Source organism: Piliocolobus tephrosceles, chromosome 10 (genome assembly GCF_002776525.5).
Source record: "Piliocolobus tephrosceles isolate RC106 chromosome 10, ASM277652v3, whole genome shotgun sequence".
Classification (NCBI taxonomy): domain Eukaryota; kingdom Metazoa; phylum Chordata; class Mammalia; order Primates; family Cercopithecidae; genus Piliocolobus; species Piliocolobus tephrosceles.
The window spans coordinates 28,181,027-28,200,388 of record NC_045443.1 but is presented as its reverse complement, the minus strand read 5'-3'; positions in this window follow the sequence as shown (position 1 = coordinate 28,200,388).

The following is a 19,362-nucleotide window of genomic DNA, read 5'->3' as shown; positions in this document are numbered from 1 at the left end:
AGGGGCAGTGGCATGTGCCTGTAGTCCTAGCTACTCAGGAGATGGAGGCAGGAGAATCACTTGAGCCTAGGAGTTCCAGGATGCAGGGAGCTATGATTGCACCACTGCACTCCAGCCTGGGCAACAGAGCAAGACCCTGTCTTAAACTTCTTCAAAAACTGTCAATGGCTTCTCCCTGCTCTTCCCAAATGACCCTTGATAGTCCCTCTGGCCTTTTCTTTTCCGAAGTGGTCTCCCTCCAGACCACAGGACATGGCACAGTGAAACACGATCAATTCATATTTATTGAAGCTTTAATTTTTAAAAAATTATTGTGGCAAAAAAGTGAAGTTTTCTCTCTGAGCCATTTTAAGAGTGCAGTTTAGTAGTGTTATGTATATTCACATTGTTCTACAGCAGATCTCCAGAACTGTTTCGCCATGCAAATCTGAAAGTCTATACCCATCAAACAATTCCCCTTTTCCTCCACTACACCCACCAGTCCCTGGTAACCACCATTCTACTTTGTTTCTGTGATTTTGACTACTTTAAATACCTCATATAAGTAGAAGGATACAGTACTTGTCTTTTTGTTACTGGCTTTTTCACATAATATTATCAGGGTTTATCTATATTGTAGTATGTGACAGAGTTTTATTCCTTTTTAAGGCTGAGTAATATTCCATTGTATGGATTTACTATGTTTTGCTTATTCATCCATCCATTCATGGACATTCCAGTTGCTTCTATCTCTTGGCTACTGTGAATAATGCTGCTATAAACATGGATGGGCAAATATCTCTTTGAGATCCCTCATTTAGCTTTTTTGGATGTATATTCAGAAGTGGGATTGCTGGACCATATGGTACTTCTATTTTTAATTTTTTTTAGGAAGCTCCATACTCTTTTCCATAGAGCTACATCATTTTACATTTCCCATCAACAGTGCACAAGGGTTCCATTTCTCTTCATTCTTACCAATCTTGTTACTTTGGGGGTTTTGTTTGTCTGTTTGTTGAAACAGGATCTCATGACATTGCCCAGGCTGGTCTCAAACTCCTAGCCTCAAGCTATCTTCTTCCTATCTTTGCATCCCAAAGAGCTGGGATTACAGGCATAAGTCACTGTACCTGGCCTACTTTTGTTTTTGTTTTTGTTTTTTTCATAGTAGCCATCCTAACAAGTATGAGGTACTATCTCATTGTGGTTTTGATTTGCATTTCTCTGATTAGTAATATTGAGCATTTTTTCATATGTTTGTATGTCTTCTTTAGACAAATGTCTATTCAAGTCCTTCGTCCTTTTAAAAATCAGCTCGTCTTTTTGTTGTTAAGTTATACAAGTTTTTAATATTTCTAGATATTAACACCTTATAGATATATGATTGGCAAATATTTTCTCCCATTCTGTAAGTTACCTTTTCACTCTGTTCATTGTGCCCTTTGATGCACATAAATACCAATTTTTTTTAAAGAAATGACTTGGCATTCACAACTATCATTCTTTGCGGCAGCCACATCACACTTCCACTCAGTAAATAGTTATATCATAGTTTAGTTAACCATTTCTCTGTTATAAAACATTTCCTATTCTGGATAATGCCATTAAAATAGTTTTGTGCATATAATTTTTTTCTTAATGGTTATTTTCTTAGAATATATTTCCAGAAGTAAAATCACTGGATCAAATAATATGAACATTTGATGGTTTTTGATACTTGCTAAATTTCTTTCTTATTAATTTCCATGACCAACTGTAATATTCAAACAGTCACTGTTTATTGAACTCTCAGAATAAACTGAGTGCACAGAATGTGTCAAGGACTCAGCTAGATCCTTATTATTTTTCTCACATCAATGCTGCAAAGTAGGAAACATCACCATATTATGGCTAATAATATAGATTTAGAGAGATTGTCTTAGTTACCAAGATCACACAGCTTGTAAGTGACAGAATTATCGTTTGATTTTAATTCTGCCTAATTCCAAACACAGTATGAATCTTTTCATGATACTACATTGCTTGTCTATGTTTGAGAATACACCACTTTTACCTTTCCTTCACGCCAGTTTTGAGAATTGTAATGTTTGCTAATTCAATCAAAGAAAAATAGATAATTACTATTTTAAAATAATGCCTTTGATTACAAGAACGGACGAATATTTTTCCGCATTTTGTTTACTCTACCCTTTATTGTCTCCCTCCCCAACACCAAATGGATATTTCCTGTCTCTGCACAACAGTATAGCACACAGCCTTTTCACAACATAGGTTATTGCACAACTTTTATCCTGCCTTGAATTGTGCAACTTTCTCTTTTTCTTTTTATCTTCTGCTTTATTTTCATTTTTATATCTTATCAAATAATTTAACTTTTTCTAGAGTAAAGATATTCACCTTTTGTCCAACATATTTGCTGCAATATGTTCTCTGCCAATTTGTTATTTTCCTTTTTATTATTGTTTTCCTATTTATATCAAATAGTTCTTAATTTTTATACATCTAGTTTGATGTTGATCATTTACTTGGTGATTTCTTCTATTGCTGCTTTGCAAAGAAGTTTGTTCTAGCTCCACTAATAAATGTCTGATTAATATTTCTACTTTCTTGTTAGTTTTTCTGTTTAAAACCAATTCTACTATTTAATATATAATCCCTCTAAAATGTATTTTGAATCATAATATAAATGTAAAGGTATTACTTTTTCTAAATTGTAAAGCAGATAGCCCCAATACCATTAACAAGCTTCCCTGTCCTCACTATTCTGTAATGCCTTAATCATATATTGAAGTCATTTACATGAACTAATTAATTTTTTAAATAACTGTGATATAATTAAAGTGTACAATTCAGTGGCTTTAGTATATTCACAGAGTTATGCAACTATCACCACTACTTACTTTCAGAATATTTTCATTACCCCAAAAAGAAACCACACATCTCTTAGCAGTCACTCCCCATTATCCCCTTCTCCCAGGCTCTGGCAACCGCTAATCTACTTTCTGTCTTTATAAATTTGCCTATTCTGGACATTTCATACAAATGGAATCATTCAATGTGTGACCCCTTGAAACTGTTTCTTTTCTTTTCTTTTTTTTTTTTTTTTTTTTTTTTTTCACTTATTTTCTTTCTTTCCCTGCAGGTTCATTCATGTTGCAGCACACATTAATACTTCATTGCATTTAATGGCCACATAATGTTCCAATGTATAGATATACCACATCTTGTTTATTACAAATGTATGGGTTGTTTCCACTTTTTAGCTATTATGAATAATGCAGCTATGAACATTGCTATGAAAGGTTTTGTGTGGTATATATGTTTTTTCTCTTGTTATACACCTAGGAGCACAATATCTGGTCATGTAGTAACTGTTTAACTATTCGAAGAACTTCCACACTGTATTCCAAAGCTGCATCATTTTACATCCCTACCAACAATGTACAAAGCTTCCAATTTCTCTACATCCTCATCAACACTTGTCTTACTGTCTCCCCGGTTATAGCCCTGCAAGTGAGCACAAAGTGGTATCTAGTTGTGTTTTTGTTTTGTTTTGCTTTGCTTTTTGATAGTAAACGATGTTTAACATCTTTCCATGTTCTTCTTACTGGCGGTTTGCATGCCTTCCTTGGAGAAATATCTATGCAAATCCTTTGCTCATTTTTAAATTTGGTTTTGTTTTTATACTTGAGTTGTAAGAGTTAGTTGTATATTCTAGGGATAAGTCCCTCATCAGAGCTATGATTTGCTGATATTTTCTCCCATTCTGTGAGTCAGCTTTTCACTTTGTTTTTTTGTTTTATTGTTTTTTTTTTTTTTTTTTTTGAGACGGAGTCTCGCTGTGTCGCCCAGGCTGGAGTGCAGTGGCCGGATCTCGGCTCACTGCAAGCTCCGCCTCCCGGGTTCACGCCATTCTCCTGCCTCAGCCTCACCAGTAGCTGGGACTACAGGCGGCCGCCACCTCGCCCAGCTAGTTTTTTGCATTTTTTACTAGAGACGGGGTTTCACTGTGTTAGCCAGGATGGTCTCGATCTCCTGACCTCGTGATCCGCCCGTCTCGGCCTCCCAAAGTGCTGGGATTACAGGCTTGAACCACCGCGCCCCGCCTTCACTTTGTTAATGATGTCCTTTAGAGCACAAGTGTTTACTTTGTGTGTGTGTGTTTGGCGAGGGGGGTTTCAGCATTTCCCACGAATATTCTATTGCGTACTGGTTCCATTGGATGTAATTAGCTATTGAGCAAACAAAGTTCTGTGGTCGAACAAGTTGGTTTATGCTGGATTTCTTTATCATTGGACTTCTTAGAACCTTTAATATGTGCTTTATGTGAGCATCATAATCTCCAAGAGAGAATCTGAGTACACAGTATTCCCAAACTTACTCGACCACAGAACTTTTTTTAATAGACTTTATTTTTAAAAGAAGTTTTAGGTCCACAGCAAAATTGAGGGCGAGATGCAGAGATTTCCCATATCCCACCTGTCCCACACCTGCACAACCTTCCCCATTATCAACATCCCCCACCAGAGTGAACCATTCGTTACAATTGATGAGTCCACATTAGCACATCATCATCACACAAAGTCCATACCTTACATTAGGGTTCACTCTTGGTATTGTACGTTCTTAAGTTTGGACATATTTGTAATATATTCCCCCATTACAGTATCACAGAGAGTAGTTTTACTGCCCTAAAAAATCCTCTGTGCTCCATCTACTCATTCTTTCCTCCCTATTAAATCCTGGCACACATGAGTCTTTTTATTGTGTCTACGGTTTTGCCTTTTCCAGGATGTCACATAGTTGGAATCATGCAGTATGTAGCCTTTTCAGGTTGGCTCCTTTCACTTAGTAATATGCATTTCAGTTTCCTCTGTGCATGTTCAGGGCTTGATAACTTGTTTTTAGCACTGAATCATATTCCATTGTAAGGATGTCCCACAGTTTATATATCCATTCACCTAATGAAGGACATCTTGGTTGCTTCCGAGTTGTGACAATTGTAAATAAAGCTGCTAAAAACATTTGTGTGCAGGGCCTTGTGTGGGCATAAGTTCTGAACTCATCTGTGAATACGAGGAGCATCTGCTGAATCATATGGTGAGAGTATGTTTAGTTTTGTAAGAAACTGTCAAACTGTCTTCCAAAGTGACTGTACATTGCTGTACCAGCAATAAGTGAAAATTCCTGTTGCTCTGCATTCTCACCAGCATTTGGTGTAGTCATTGTTCTGGTCTTTGGCCATTCTAATAGGTGTGTAGTAGTATCTCTTTGTTGTTTTAATGTGCCTCTCCCTGATGACATATGATACGGACATCTTTTTGCATGCTTGCGTGACATTTGTATGTCTTCTTTGGTGAGATCTCTATTAAGGTCTTTGGCCTACTTTTAATAGAGTTTTGCATTCTCATTATTGAGTTTTAAGAGTTCTTTGTACATTTTAGATAGCAGTCCTTGACCTGATACGTCTCTAGCAAATATTTTCTCCCAGTCTCTGGCTTGTCTTTTCAATCCCTTGATCTGTGATCTAAGACAATTTTATCTGTTGCTTTCCAATCTGTATACCTTTTCTCTCCTTTTCGGTTGGGGGTGCGGAGAGGGATTTTTATTGCATTAGCTAGAACTCCCAGTACAATGTTTAAAAGCAGTGATGAAGTAAGATTTTCTTTTTATTTTTACAAAGAACAGTGTGTGTGTGTGTGTGTGTGTGTGTGTATTTTAGATGGAGTTTCACTCTTATTGCCCAGTCTGGAGTGCAATGGCATGATCTCGGCTCACTGTAACCTCTGCCTCCTGGATTCAAGCGATTCTCCTGCCTCAGTCTCCTGAGTAGCTGGGATTACAGGCATGCGCCACCACATCCAGCTAATTTTGTATTTTTAGTAGAGATGGGCTTTCTCCATGTTGGCCAGGCTGGTCTCGAACTCCTGACCTCAGGTGATCCACCCACCTCTGCCTCCCAAAGTGCTGGGATTATAGGCGTGAGCCACCACACTCAGCCAAAAATAATATATATTTAGTTTTTGTGCTTTTGGTGTCATTTTAACAAACTATTGCCTGATCTAAGTTAACAAAGATTATGCCAATGTTTTCTTTAAGGGATTTGTAATTTCAGTTCTTACGTGTAGGTTTAAGATCTATTTTGAGTTCATTTTTTATGTGGTGTGAGGAACAGTTCCAACTTTATTCTTTTGCATGTTGATAATGTGTTGACACAACACCAATTTGTTTTTAAAAAAATATTATTTCCCTATTGAACTGTTTCTCCACTGATTTCTGAGCCATTTGTTTGTTCCAGCGATTCTCATGTTCTTTAAGGTCCATGATGTCTTAATTATGTTTGCTTTAAAGTCTGTTTTAACACCTGGAAAAGCTAGTCTTCCCTTATTAAATACTTCTGCACCACCACTCACCCCTATACTCAGAATATTCCTTTTGATTCTCACCTACTTATTATTTGAGATCAGTAGTTTTCAAACTTGCCTTCCCAGAAAACAAATTCAAAGCATGAGGTCCATTGCTTGAATTTCTACTTATCAATCATTTCCTTCCTCCTTGAATTGTTGTTAACGCTGTATTTTTCTCAATCAACAGTTCTCCTTGAACAGAACGGGTATTACTTCCACTTAAAGAAGTAAATAAAAGTTTAAAAACAGATACACAGCACAAAGAAGTTAAATTCTGTGACTTGACCAAATTCACTCAACTAGATAGTGGTAAAGACACTTGAACATCCCAATTTCTGTTAAGTTTGCTGTTGAGAATTTTTTCACTTAAATCTGAATACTTTTGATATAGCAATGTGGATTTTAAGGAAAATTGAAACTTGTGTCAATTGATCTAATCCTATATTTTCTCCATAATAGTTTATTATATATCTTCCCAAAGATGAACAATTTGATGTTCTTGCCTTGTCAAAGCAGCTGCAACTTAGAAAAGGCCATTAGCTGTTGGCTGTGGCCAATTGTGGTTTTAGTTTTAACTGACAAGAAATACTCCCAAGGAGTGAACAGTGTGATAACCCACAGTGGTGGGAAGAGATACACCATTTAGGGAAAGCAATATATTTATTACTTTCCTAATATACATTATAATTACTAAAGCTCAACAAATTCTTTGGGGGTGGGGAGATACACCAAATATAGACTGAGAAGACATCAGAGTGAACATGTATTTAGCATCTCCCAAAAAATAAAAGTGAGAAACACTATTTTGGAGAATAATGTTGCATATTTCTCCAGCACCGTGTCCACATAAGCTCTGAAAGGTGTTACATAAATTTATACTATTTGCTGAGAATTCAGCAATGCAAACTGCTGCCTTTCAAATATACAGATCCTTCTCCTACCACAAAAAAAACCACCTGTGCACAGTCTAGATCAGCACTTTCCATAGAAATAAAATATGAACCACACATAAAATATTTTCCATTTAAAAAATGTAGCCACATTTTGAAAAACTAAACGGAAGCAGGCAAAATTAATTTTAATATATATTAGTTAATCCACTTTATCTAAAATATTACCATTTCAACACACAATGATTATAAAATTTATTAATTTTACATTCCTTTTTCATACTACATTTTTGAAACTCTGTGTCCCACCTCACACTTCCAGGACATCTCAATTTGGACTAGCCACATTTCCAGCTTTCTGTAGCCACATGTGGTTCGTGGTTGCCATATTGAACAGTGCAGGTGGAGACCGCAGGAATCTTCTAGGCCAAGGAGCCACAGTAAGAGGGAAGGCAAGGGAGCGAGAGGAGAAAAGGTGAAAACTGATAGAGGAAACAAATGGAGAGAGAGGAGGAGAAATGAATGAGAAAATAAGGCAAACGTAAATGAAAGGACAGAAAGAGGGTAAATACTTTCTGAACACTTGCTATGTGCCAGCCATTGAGTGTATTAGAAAATACTTAGATCCTTCTTGGCTTCTTGGCAACAACCTTTAGCATCTTCTGGGTCCTTAAGTAAGAAAGTCACATTTGAAGTGGGCTACTATTACTAGTGATGTTTCGGTAAGTTAGAAAAGTCCTTCAACACTAAGTCATGGAAAAACATTATCTGGTTGACATGCCTGTAGAATGCAGACTAATCACACTTTTTTTCTAGCACGGAAAGTAAACCACTGAGAAGGCTGTGTTTGAGAGAACAAGAATCCTCAAAGTAAACATAAATGATCCTTTTATTCATTCATTCAAAAACATGCATTGACTGTCTGGTATGTAGGGGCACACAGGCATGAGATGGGAGCCTAACAGAACTTACGGTCTAGCCAGAAAGACAAATATTAATCAAATAATTGTGTAAATATTTATAGTGGCATAGCATGATAAATAACAGGAAGACAAAGTTCAAGGTGCAGTGAGAGCTTACAGAAAGGGAGCCTAACCTAATCTTGCAGGGTGGGGTGGCAGTGCCAAAGAAGGCTTTCCTGAAGAATTAGAGTTTGAGTCAAGATCTATAGAATAAAAGAGGAATTCACAGAAGAAAGAGGAGAAAGGCGAGTCTACATGGCCTTCTCTCTCATGGGAAGTGGGTGGTCTCCTTTCTGGTGGTGGTGTCCTGGGCCTTCTGTGTCTCACTGCATCCAGGAGGCTCAGCTACTGCATCTTGACTCTAGGAGGAAGGTCTAGGGAAGGGGGATCGTCAGCACTCAGTAGAGGGGCTCAGTAAATGTCACTTTCCTTCTCCACAAAATGGAAATCTCACAGCTGCCCCTCTTCTTTCCTGACTCTGAAACAAGTCCTCTGTGACTTTCTGAGGCCATTATCCCCAGTAATGATGGAAACACAGATAGTTGCAATGCAACCCATCTCAAACCTCATGTTGCAGGCCTCCTTCTACACCTCCCATAGAGAAAGACAAGGGGGAGGCCTAGTGTACAAGCAGCAGGATGGTGAACATTGATGGCTGACTCTTGCAGTGTGCACACCGCCTCAGGGCCTGGCCTCATCTGACATGGTGTCTACTTCGCATGTGGCCAGATACTTTAGAGGCAGACATATGACTAGCTTTGGATCTATTAGAGGTGAGGAAAGGCCTGCTGAGAGATACTCGGCAAGTATTTCTTGGTTTTACAAAGAAGACACTGGAAGATATGATTCTGTTTCTGCCTCTGATGTGGTGATGTCTGGATGCACTGCCTGAAACTGTTAGAGCCGTCTTGCAACTATGAGCAGCTTCAGCTTCCAGATAAGGCCAATGCTATCCACAGGAGAGAATGAGTTAGGACCAAGGGTGGAAGGTCAGTGAAGCCGGATATTTTGCCCCAACTTCATTCTTCTTCTACTTTGTCTCTAATAAACAGATCCTTTTATACAGAGCCAAGTGTTACATGCCCATGTGGTCAGACAGGCTTGGGAGAAACTGTTTCTCACACTTTTTTTTTCTCTTTGCAAATACCAAGACATCATCTTGGCACAATACCAGGCATCCCCTCAGAGGATTTCTAGGGTGATCACATTTGTAAGGGGATGTGGATGAAAAGGGAGAATGAAGGAGAAAAAGGAAAAGAGAACCCTACCTGTGATTTTAGGGAGTAGGAGAATTCTTGCCCACTCTGAATTTGTAGACAAGGAACAGATATAAATTGGGCATATATAGGTACACTGGACTTTCATACAGACTGTTTATTTTAAGTGTGCATAATCATGGAGCTTCTTCCCCTATTCAAGTAGAGGTAAGAGGCCAGGTCTGCCCTAGGTTTAGATCTAAGGAACTTTGTCTGATCTTGGGAGCAGGCTGGATTGACCTTGGATGTGAAGCACAAAGAAAATAGTAACTGAATTTTTTTCTTTAGGTGACAACGGTCCAGAAAGCAAGAGAAACTCCAAAGCATCAACACCAAAATGGAAATCAAGATAAGAATCCAAAGCAGAAGGTGGCACAAGCAAGGAGGCAGCAGAAGGGGCAGAGCCCAGAGGCCACAGTGTGTGATGGGAGAGGCCTCTGGCTGAGCCTGTGAGGAAAGGCCTGAGAAAGGGTCTAACACCAGGTCTCAACTCTAGTTTAATGGATGATATGTGAATTGCTGGCAAAAATGTTAAGTATTAGTATTTTATTAATAGATTTTATATATTCACCAAAAAACTTAGTAATAGTCCCAACACATCTGCCAGTCATATACTTTAAATGCCTCACATAGATGGATGGCAATGAACTGAGCAGACCAAAATTTTCCGTCCTAATTTAACTCAGGCCTGGCATCTGGGTAAGGTCTATATAGAGAATTAGCGCATTATAAACCTATGTTGTTTTTGCCTGTTCCCTCAACTGGAGCCATGCTCTTTACATCCCATCCAACTTTGAAACATGGGGGCCCTTTCCTTTCTCAGACCACCCCAGTCCCAGTGGAACAAGCTGAAGCACTCCAACTCAATGGAACCGCTGCTTTAAACAACTCTCAAGACACTACTCATAATAAGCCTGGAGTTCTTTGAGGTACTTTATTCCTTTCTCTCAGAGATATTTATATATGCTCTTTTTACTTTTGCAAACTTTTCTGTAAACATCACTTAACTCTTTTTTACTTTATTTAAACATTTGAAAATTCATGTTCGTGTACATCTTCAGATATTCTCTCTTTGGGGCACCATGAAAAGCCCTGTCACCTTGGTTACCAAGATCACAAGTGGCCTGTAATTATTGTACAGTGATGTTCTTGGCAAGGGCCAAGCCATTACAAACCAGCTGTCTCATAAAATGCAAGCTCTCTGCCATCCCTGGAAACTTCTTTGAGGATGTCTAAGAAACATTATTATCATTTAAACCTACAGTAGGTTTGGTGTATCTACCAAAGGGAAAGGACTGGGTCTGTCCTCCGGCCATCATAAAACCAACACATATGTTTCCAAACATAAAAGAATGAGAAAAAATTAATGCTCTGTGTATAACATTCTTAGCTTTCCTTTTGGGTGGCTGTTTTTAATTGAATGTTAACATTTGGTTTCTATAATGGGTGAAGGACTAAAAGTAGGGAGTGAGGAGGAAAGAAGAAAAGAGATGTGGTACCAGAACAAGGAGAATATTAAAGGCAAGGCAGAATGGCTGAAGGCTGAAGGATGAGGGATGAAGATAAGTCAGGGTTTCAAGTCTTGGCTTTGACACTCACTCGCTGGGCGACTCAGTTACTCAACTCTTTAAGCTTGTTTCCTCAATTGTAAATGAGAATGATACTCAAACCTAACTCACGGGGTTGTTGGGGGGGAACTAATGAAAACCATGCAGGTAAAGCAATTAACTAAATAATTCCTAGCACACAGTGAATGATCAGTAAGTGATCCAGATTATCATCACAGTAGTAGTGGTGCCGAGATTAAACAGAATAAAATAAAATCAATGCTATGTTCATTCTATTCATTTCATTCCTGCAATACTACATGTTGATTTTGTCTCTTTGGTGTTCGTGGAGAGATATGGTAGTAGAAATTGGGTGGATAGAAAAGTGCATTCAGGAAGCACTGTGTTTCAACCACGTTCTCAAAAAATTCGTATGTTGAAATCCGTATCCCTGTGTGATGGTGTTATGAGGTGGGACTTTTAGGAGGTGATTAGGTCATGAGAGTGGAGCCCTCATCAATAGGATGAGTATCCAAATAAAAGAGACCCCAGAGAGCTCCCTCATCCCTTCCACCATGTGAGGACACAGTGAGAAGACAGTCAACAATAGATCAGTAAGCAGGCCCCTACCAGACACCAAATTTGTCAGCACCTTGACCTTGGACTTTCCAGCTTCCAGAATGGTGAGAAATACATGTCTGTTGTTTGTAAGTCACTTGATCTATGGTAGTTTTTATAGCAGCCTGAATAAACTAAGACAAAGAACAAACTCACAAGGTCATGCAACAAGTGCCATGGGAGCCACACCACACCTTCCAGGAATAGACCATGGCAAAAGGATAATTGTAAGAACATATCTCTTGGCAATCACTTTTCTAGAATATTTAATTCGAGCTGTCATCCTCCTTTCTGTGAAATAGAAGTAAAAGTAATTCACAGACTTGTTTTCCATTTGACAAATCTCCATCTCTAACAGCATCACCTCTCTCAATCTCCATCTCATCCCTCTCAACAGCTGGGACCAATTGGGGTCCAGGGTCACTATTCTGGAGGTAGGGTTCTTTGGTATGTGTGCAGTTCCTGAGTTGCTGCTTGGCTGCAGTTTATCCTCCCTTCAGGAGATGGAATTGCAGCACACACACCCCATCCAGACGAACTTCCATTGCCCCTGACCTTGGCTACCCCCTGTCTTGTGGGAAACTGTCTGAACAAAACTGGAATAGGAAAGGATGGGGAGGGGTGAGAAAGCTAAAAGAGAATCTTGATCCTTTTCCAAGAACCCTGCAATTTTCAAGCAAGGGCAAATTCTGAGTACATTTTATTCAGATATCAACAATTGTAGCAGTAACTTTCGGGCCTTTGAGAATGAGCTCTCACTCTTCTTTCTATAAAATAAAAGTAATTTACAAACTTGTTTTTTGACAATATTGTATTGTCTTAACTAAGGAAAAGCAGTTTACAGCACCTCACTCAGCAAGTCTCAGAACCATGAGCCTACCTGAGTGTGAACATCCTGTTTAAGTTAACCAAAGCAGTTGGTATCTTCTGTTTGAGTTACAGTTACCTACAGACATTCTCACTCTTCTTTTCAAGGTGTTTTTTTTTTTTTTTTTTCTGGCAGCACTAGTTGTCTATTGAGAAACCTAAATGAATAGAGATAAGCTAGATTCAGCTGAGTGCCGGGAAGGTGGTATGCCAACAGTCCACAAGTGCTGCTCAGTTAGACTTCAATTCACATATCCACATCCAAGTATGTGTAGAACGGGATCCACAAAGATGCTTTTATTAAATTCTACCATAAGAGAGAGTAGCATAATCATCATCTTTACAGAAAAAAGTAAAATATGTTTCTGTGTATTATTAAAATGCTGTATAGTGTATATAAACCTGTCTCAAATATTACAATATATACTGAAATACATTTTAGAATATACCTAGAATGTAAGCTTCATGAGCCACAAATGTGTCCATTTGTTTATAGTAGGTGTTCAACAAATGCTTATTGAATGAAAGCATAAATATATAATACATTATTTCATTTGATCCTCAAAGCAATCCTATGACTTAGGAATGAGGAGTAATACTGCTGCCAGCATGCTGTGGCTGAAGGACTTCAAGTGACTTGGCCAAGGTCACCTAGCTGGTGAGCAGCAGAGTCAGACTGAAGTCTAGGTTACATGATTTCTCATTCCATGCTTTATTGTAAATAGATCTAACTTCTAGCATGTGAAGAAAACAAACTGCTTGTTTTCTTCTTCACCAAATAATGTCACTGAGCTAACTTCATTTCACCATCTGTACCTTACTTTTTTGAGCCAAGTTTATTCAGAGCCTGGGATTGAAAGAATTACTATCCAAATCTTTAGGTCGTTTTCATTCTTCTTTGCTTCTGAGCCAATTCAGAGCCCTTTTAGGATCCCCTACCACTTTCCCCTTCATCCTTCCACTTTCTTCTTTCCTATTCTTTGTTTTTGTTTGTCTATCTTCCCTTTTCCTCTACCAACTGAAGCAATTACTAAACAAAAGACAATAAATATACTCTCCTTGGTGTAGAAGAGTGAAGTACCCTTTGGAATTCTTTCTCCTGCTTCAGGCCCTTCATATATCTTCCTAGTAAGCAACACTGAAAAGAGATGAAAGGCAAAAGTTCCATTTATAGAAAAGGAGGTAAAGCTTAACTAATACAGCAGCTGCTACAAACACAACAGATGTGTACATGCACATGCGCGCGCACACATACACACACACACACACATATCCTCCTCAATCCTTTAAACGCCTTGATCTTGGGAGAGAGGTTTGGATTTTGAGCAAATCTTTAGCCTTCCATTTCTTTCTTCTTTCCACCAAATACAAGGAACACTGGATAATGTGTCCAGGCAGTGGCTTTTTAATTAACCACTGGTTATTTTAAAAAATAAAAATAAAAAAGAAGCAGCCCATGTGATATATCCACATACCCACTCAGAAGATAAACAGCCAATGGACAAGATTGAGGATTTTCTTGAAAACAATTTTTTATTTTAGGGGAGAGCATCAATGTCTCTAAAAATCATGGTGTTTGTGGCTATGAATGTCCACTTAGTATTTAGCTTGTTCAGTTTCTTCCTTCCAGATCCTCCTGGCCAAATTTATTGCCCATGGCTGAAGAAAGGATTTTTTTTCCCCATGAAACTTGTTTTGGCTTGAAGTAAAGTTCAAATAATATTTACCAAGATTATTAAAAAACTCTAAAACTTTTTTCTTCTTCAGCATTCAGAGATGGAATGTCAGAGAGTGTTGACATTAATTTTTAAATTAATATTTTTGGAAGAATTTTCTTTAATAAAAGATCAAATGATTCCCACAATGTTGGAAACAGGCCACTGATTAGTATCAATGCTTGTCAATGACAAAGTTCAGAACTGCATGCAAGCTCGCTGGTGGGTTTGCACTCAATGGAAATACAAATTATCTTCTTAAGGAGAATTTTTGGATTTTCATTCTAGCTCATCTTCAGCTCTAGGGCTGAAGTGCTGACCTCAAAAACATCTTTGCTGCTAGCAGAGGAAAGATCATTTCTTTACTGAAACATATAGTCCACATAAATTCTCTACTGCCATATGCCAAAGTATTCTGTAACTGCCTCCAGGCGATTAGAAAAGGCTACAAAATTAGAGATGGCCTTGACCTTTCCAATCTTTCCTTGTTTCAACATCTAGCTAAGACAGAAGGCAGAAAAGAAGAGAAGGAGCTTCGTTCAAAAAGATGCGATTTATGGTTGAAGCTCTACTACTCAACCGTGTGGCCCAATTAATTTAATAATATCTCCCTCTCAGAGTGATTGTATTGGTATTCCTCCATGAAACTTACCCTCTTCTAAAATATTCTCTTACATTATTTACATATTTAATTTGGTTAATTGTCTGTACACCTCCCCTATTCTTTGCAATGTAAGCACCATGCCAAGTACAGGTGGCTGGTGCCCACAGTCCCAGCGACTCAGGAGGCTAGGAGTTCAAGGCCAGCCTGGAAAACATAGTAAGATCCTGTCTCTTGAATAAAAATTAAACAACAAAAAAGAATTCCATGTGGGAATTACTCACTACTGTATCCTACCCTACAAATAGTAAGTACACAGCCACCATTTACTGAGTGTTGAATAGATGAAACTGAAGCCTTCAGCACAGGGCTGGTGTGTGACACCTTCTCCTCTGAGCATACCAGTGACCAGTGACCTCACTCCTGTCATTGTGAGGTACGTAAATTAGACGGAGACCTTCTAAAGGACTTGTTTTTTCTCTGCCTTCCTCGCTGTCCTGCTTTTTGTCACAGTAAACTTGATGAAGAACTTTGCTTTCTCTTCCTTCTCTCCTTAATAGTCACATCTCCTGCAGCTAGTCACTCCGCCAAAGGTTCTGAGTCAGGATCGAGCCATCCTGGGAAGAGGGTGAGCTAAATGGATAGCTTGCCAAACTAAGTGGCCTGCACTGACCTGAGTTCCCCTCTCTTTACTTTATATTTAGTTTTTTTTTTTTTCTCTAAAAAGCAATATTCTCTGTTTCTCATGATTAAATAAGGAGTTTCCTTTGTCATTCCTAAAGCTTGGTCCTGTATCTAGGTACAGAGAGCATCTGCCTTGACTGGTTTGAGACATTAGCCTCTATCACACAACAAGCATCCAGGGACACTGATTCTCCAAGTGACCAGGCTCTGGGAGTGCCCATAAAGTTTAATACCCCAGGCACGAGACCAGATAGCTCCTATGTTTACCAGAGTAGAGCTGGGGTGACTAAGAATGGAAACAAAGCAAACCATCAGAGGACATACGGTTCTCAGATATTCACAAGTCCCAAAGGTCAAAATCTTTTCTTCATTCCTGAAATCAGCTTTTTTCTTTTTTAATTCTAAAGACCCAAACTTTATCTCATAGTGGGAGAAACCAGAAGCCTATCTTGCTTCTCTCTTTTCAAGATGATCATAAGCTTTGGAGATCGCCAGATCTAGGCTGGAATCCGACTGTCTACTGGTAGACCTTGTGAAAAGTAGTTTCCTCACGCACAATGAGATAGCAACGCCGATCTCGTAGGATTATTATGACAATTTCATGACTTCATGCTTGTAATGCACCTGGTACAATGCCTGGTACACACTAAACATTCAGTAACTGTTAATTTTCTTCTCCCATTCTTACTTACCTGGACTGGCTCTCTCATTAATTATGTAAACCTGAATAACTTATTTAATTTCCCCAAGTCTCAGGATCCTCAGTTCTCAAATGGGATAATTCTTACCTCATAGGTGACAGGTAATGAGAAAATATTACTGTGCCAGCTACAGAGTCAAGAACATCACAGATCCTCAATAACCAGTGGCTGAACTTATCATTATCCACCATTTATTAGCCACCCATTTTATGTCACAACCACAGAATTCACCCTTTTGGCACTTTAAATATATGACCTTATTATTTAATCTTCAAAACAACCCTCCCTGAGAGGTAGGTATGTTTATATTTATATGAAAAATGAGAAAACAGAGACCCAAAAAGTTAAACGACCTGGTCAGGATTACACAAATAGTTAGTGTCACCTCTGGCATTGGAACTTACATCTCCCTGGCTTCAAAGTCTGTGTTCTTCTCTACGAGTGTGCTATAGTGACTATATAGATTATAAATGAGCAGTATTATCATCATCTTTATTATCTGTCCTTTCTCTCCATCCATCCTTTCCTAAATTAGACCTACTCCATCCAACCCATCTGTTCCCCGTGTTCAACACATTACCCAAGTCGTCTGTGCTCTAATGGCTCCCAGGTCCTAGAACACCAAGTCCTCATGAGTTTGAGGCTAGAGTACCGGGCATAGGTTGCATTGCAACTGTTTTCCTCTTAGCTTTCCGTCTTCCTTGTGAATACACTTTCTGTACAGCTTTGGAATATGTAATAGCAGAAGAACATTCAGAAGCCAAATAGTCATCTTCTAAATGCCTACAGAATGGTCAAGAAATGCAGACACCTGCAAAAATCTGCAGCAGGTAAAAGGAATATAAATAAAGGTATAGCAAACTGTACTCATAGAGGAAAGTATCAGCTGGAGGGAGAAGGGAGATAAATGACAGAATAAAAAATACCCACGGTTGGCCAGGAGAGTCAGGGTAATGCTGCTAGGGAACAGCAGGGTGTGGCACATAGTAGGTACTCAATAAAAAGAGTTGAATACATGGAAGTACAAACCATTTTAATTAGATTAATTAATGAGCTCTGATTTTTTAAATTGCATATATAATCCTGAAGCCCATGGTATGATGGTCAGATCCTGGGTGTGCCCCGCCGTGAACTCTCCCTATTCAGACATTATCAGCCTTTCCCTGAGTCCTCAAAGTTAACAGGCAGTGGCTCCTCTGGCCATGATCCCACTGTTGAAGGGACCTCAGAAATCATTTATCTTCATGTTTGGCATCCTGGTCTGTTTGCTCCAGAGTTTCTAGGTCAAAAGTGCTGCATAAGATCTAGAAAGAGGGGAAGGAAGTAATCACCATCCCAGAGAGGGAGGCTGGCTGCCAGAACCTTCACTTGGCTCTAGCTCCACCCCGGTCATTAAGCCATGTCAGCCTCTTTACCCTGTTCCCACCTGCAGGCTCTGGCACACTGTTCCAGGTGCTGCATTTTGTCTTGGCAAGAGGCACATATGAGGCTTCTTGGCTTAGGTACTTGTCTTGGTTTCAAGACATCCCTGCTGCTGGTTCCTGCTGTCTTGCTCCTGACCCTCTCTCCCCACTCCATTTAGCCTTCACCTCATGAACCCAGAGTTTCCTGGCTTCTGCCTAAGTCCTGGCTCCAGGTTCTATCATGCTTGCCAAATTCTGGGCACTTCCAAATCCAGCCAAGTGCCTTGCCTGGCCCTGAGCTTTCCTCCCAGGCTTCCCCTGGCTCTTCTAGTCTTGATTCTCAATCTCTGACTCATTGCCTCTCAGTCCTTGATAGCTCTGGTTTCATACCCACTCACTAAGCAGCCAAGAGCTTGCATATGCCCTGCAGTGATCTTTTGTAAGAAATCTAGCGTCATGACCTTTCTTATTATACTTAGGATTAGCCTAAAGGTGATGCTAAGAGTTTCTGTTGTGGTTAAAAGGAAAAAAAAAGGCAGGGGAAGCATATCCCCAGACCTTGAGGTCTTTCTAGGGAAAGCCTTCCCATCATCTCTCCTCCCCTTCCTTCCTCTTAAAGAAACTGTCATTTTAGAGCAACCAGGCATAAGAATTTAGGACAAAATCCATTGGCACCATCTTTCAGGCCTCCAGACTGCATCACCACGACCTCCACAATCACCATCGATAATTTCAATGTTTTTAATGTGACTTTCATTCACTGTCTTGATACATATTTACTAATTCTTTTATTCATTTAACATAGATTCTTAATGTTTCAAAATATGTAACTCATGGCATAAAATCATTTGTTTAAAAAGAACATTTCATTGACGAACAACAGAAATTGTTACTGAACTAATGCTTGATTGAAATTGGGAAATACCACTATCCAGATATATGAGCACTTCCGAAAAGCGACACAGGCATTCCACCTAACAGAGTGAAAAGCGCACCGTATACTCCATGCTAGGACACAGCTTAGCTGTAGGGAAGTGCTTCCCAGACGTTTTAATGTCCCCAAACACCTAGAAAATGGCAATATTATGAAGTATATTGGAGTAAATATAGAAGGCTACTTGCAGCAGGACGTAATTGTCAAAGCATTCAGCTTCTCCAAACCCTGGCCAGACACCTCAAGGGCTGAGGGTGTCAATATCTCAGCACATCTGTAACCCATTTGTGGCCCATCAGAGGCTTATGGCACACTGGTAAGCTCCAACTGACCATAATCGTCTTTCATTCAAATAGTTTGAGTCCCTACAAATATTTTGCGTGACTGTGACAGCCACTGTTCTAGGAACTTGGGATGCATCACTAAGCAAACCAGAGAAAGATCCCTGCCCCCATGAGCATTTAATCTAATGGGAGGAAACATCATAAACATGTGTTAAGCACAATAAATGAGTAGGTGCTGTGGCCGTTAGAAGGGATAAGTGTTACGGAACAAAGACTCAGAATGGGGCAAGAGGATTGGAAGTGGGGAGGACAGGGCAGATTTGTTGCTAGATTAAATAGGATGCTCTCGGTAGGCCTCATTGAGAAAGTGATCAAAGAGGGTGAGGATATTAGCCAACTGGACGTCTGAAGCAAGAGCATTCTCCGCAGTGGGAACAGCCAAAGCAAAGATGCTGAGGTGGGAAGAGTGTGCAGGGGACCCGGAAACAGCGAGGAAGCCAGGCTCGCGGGAGAT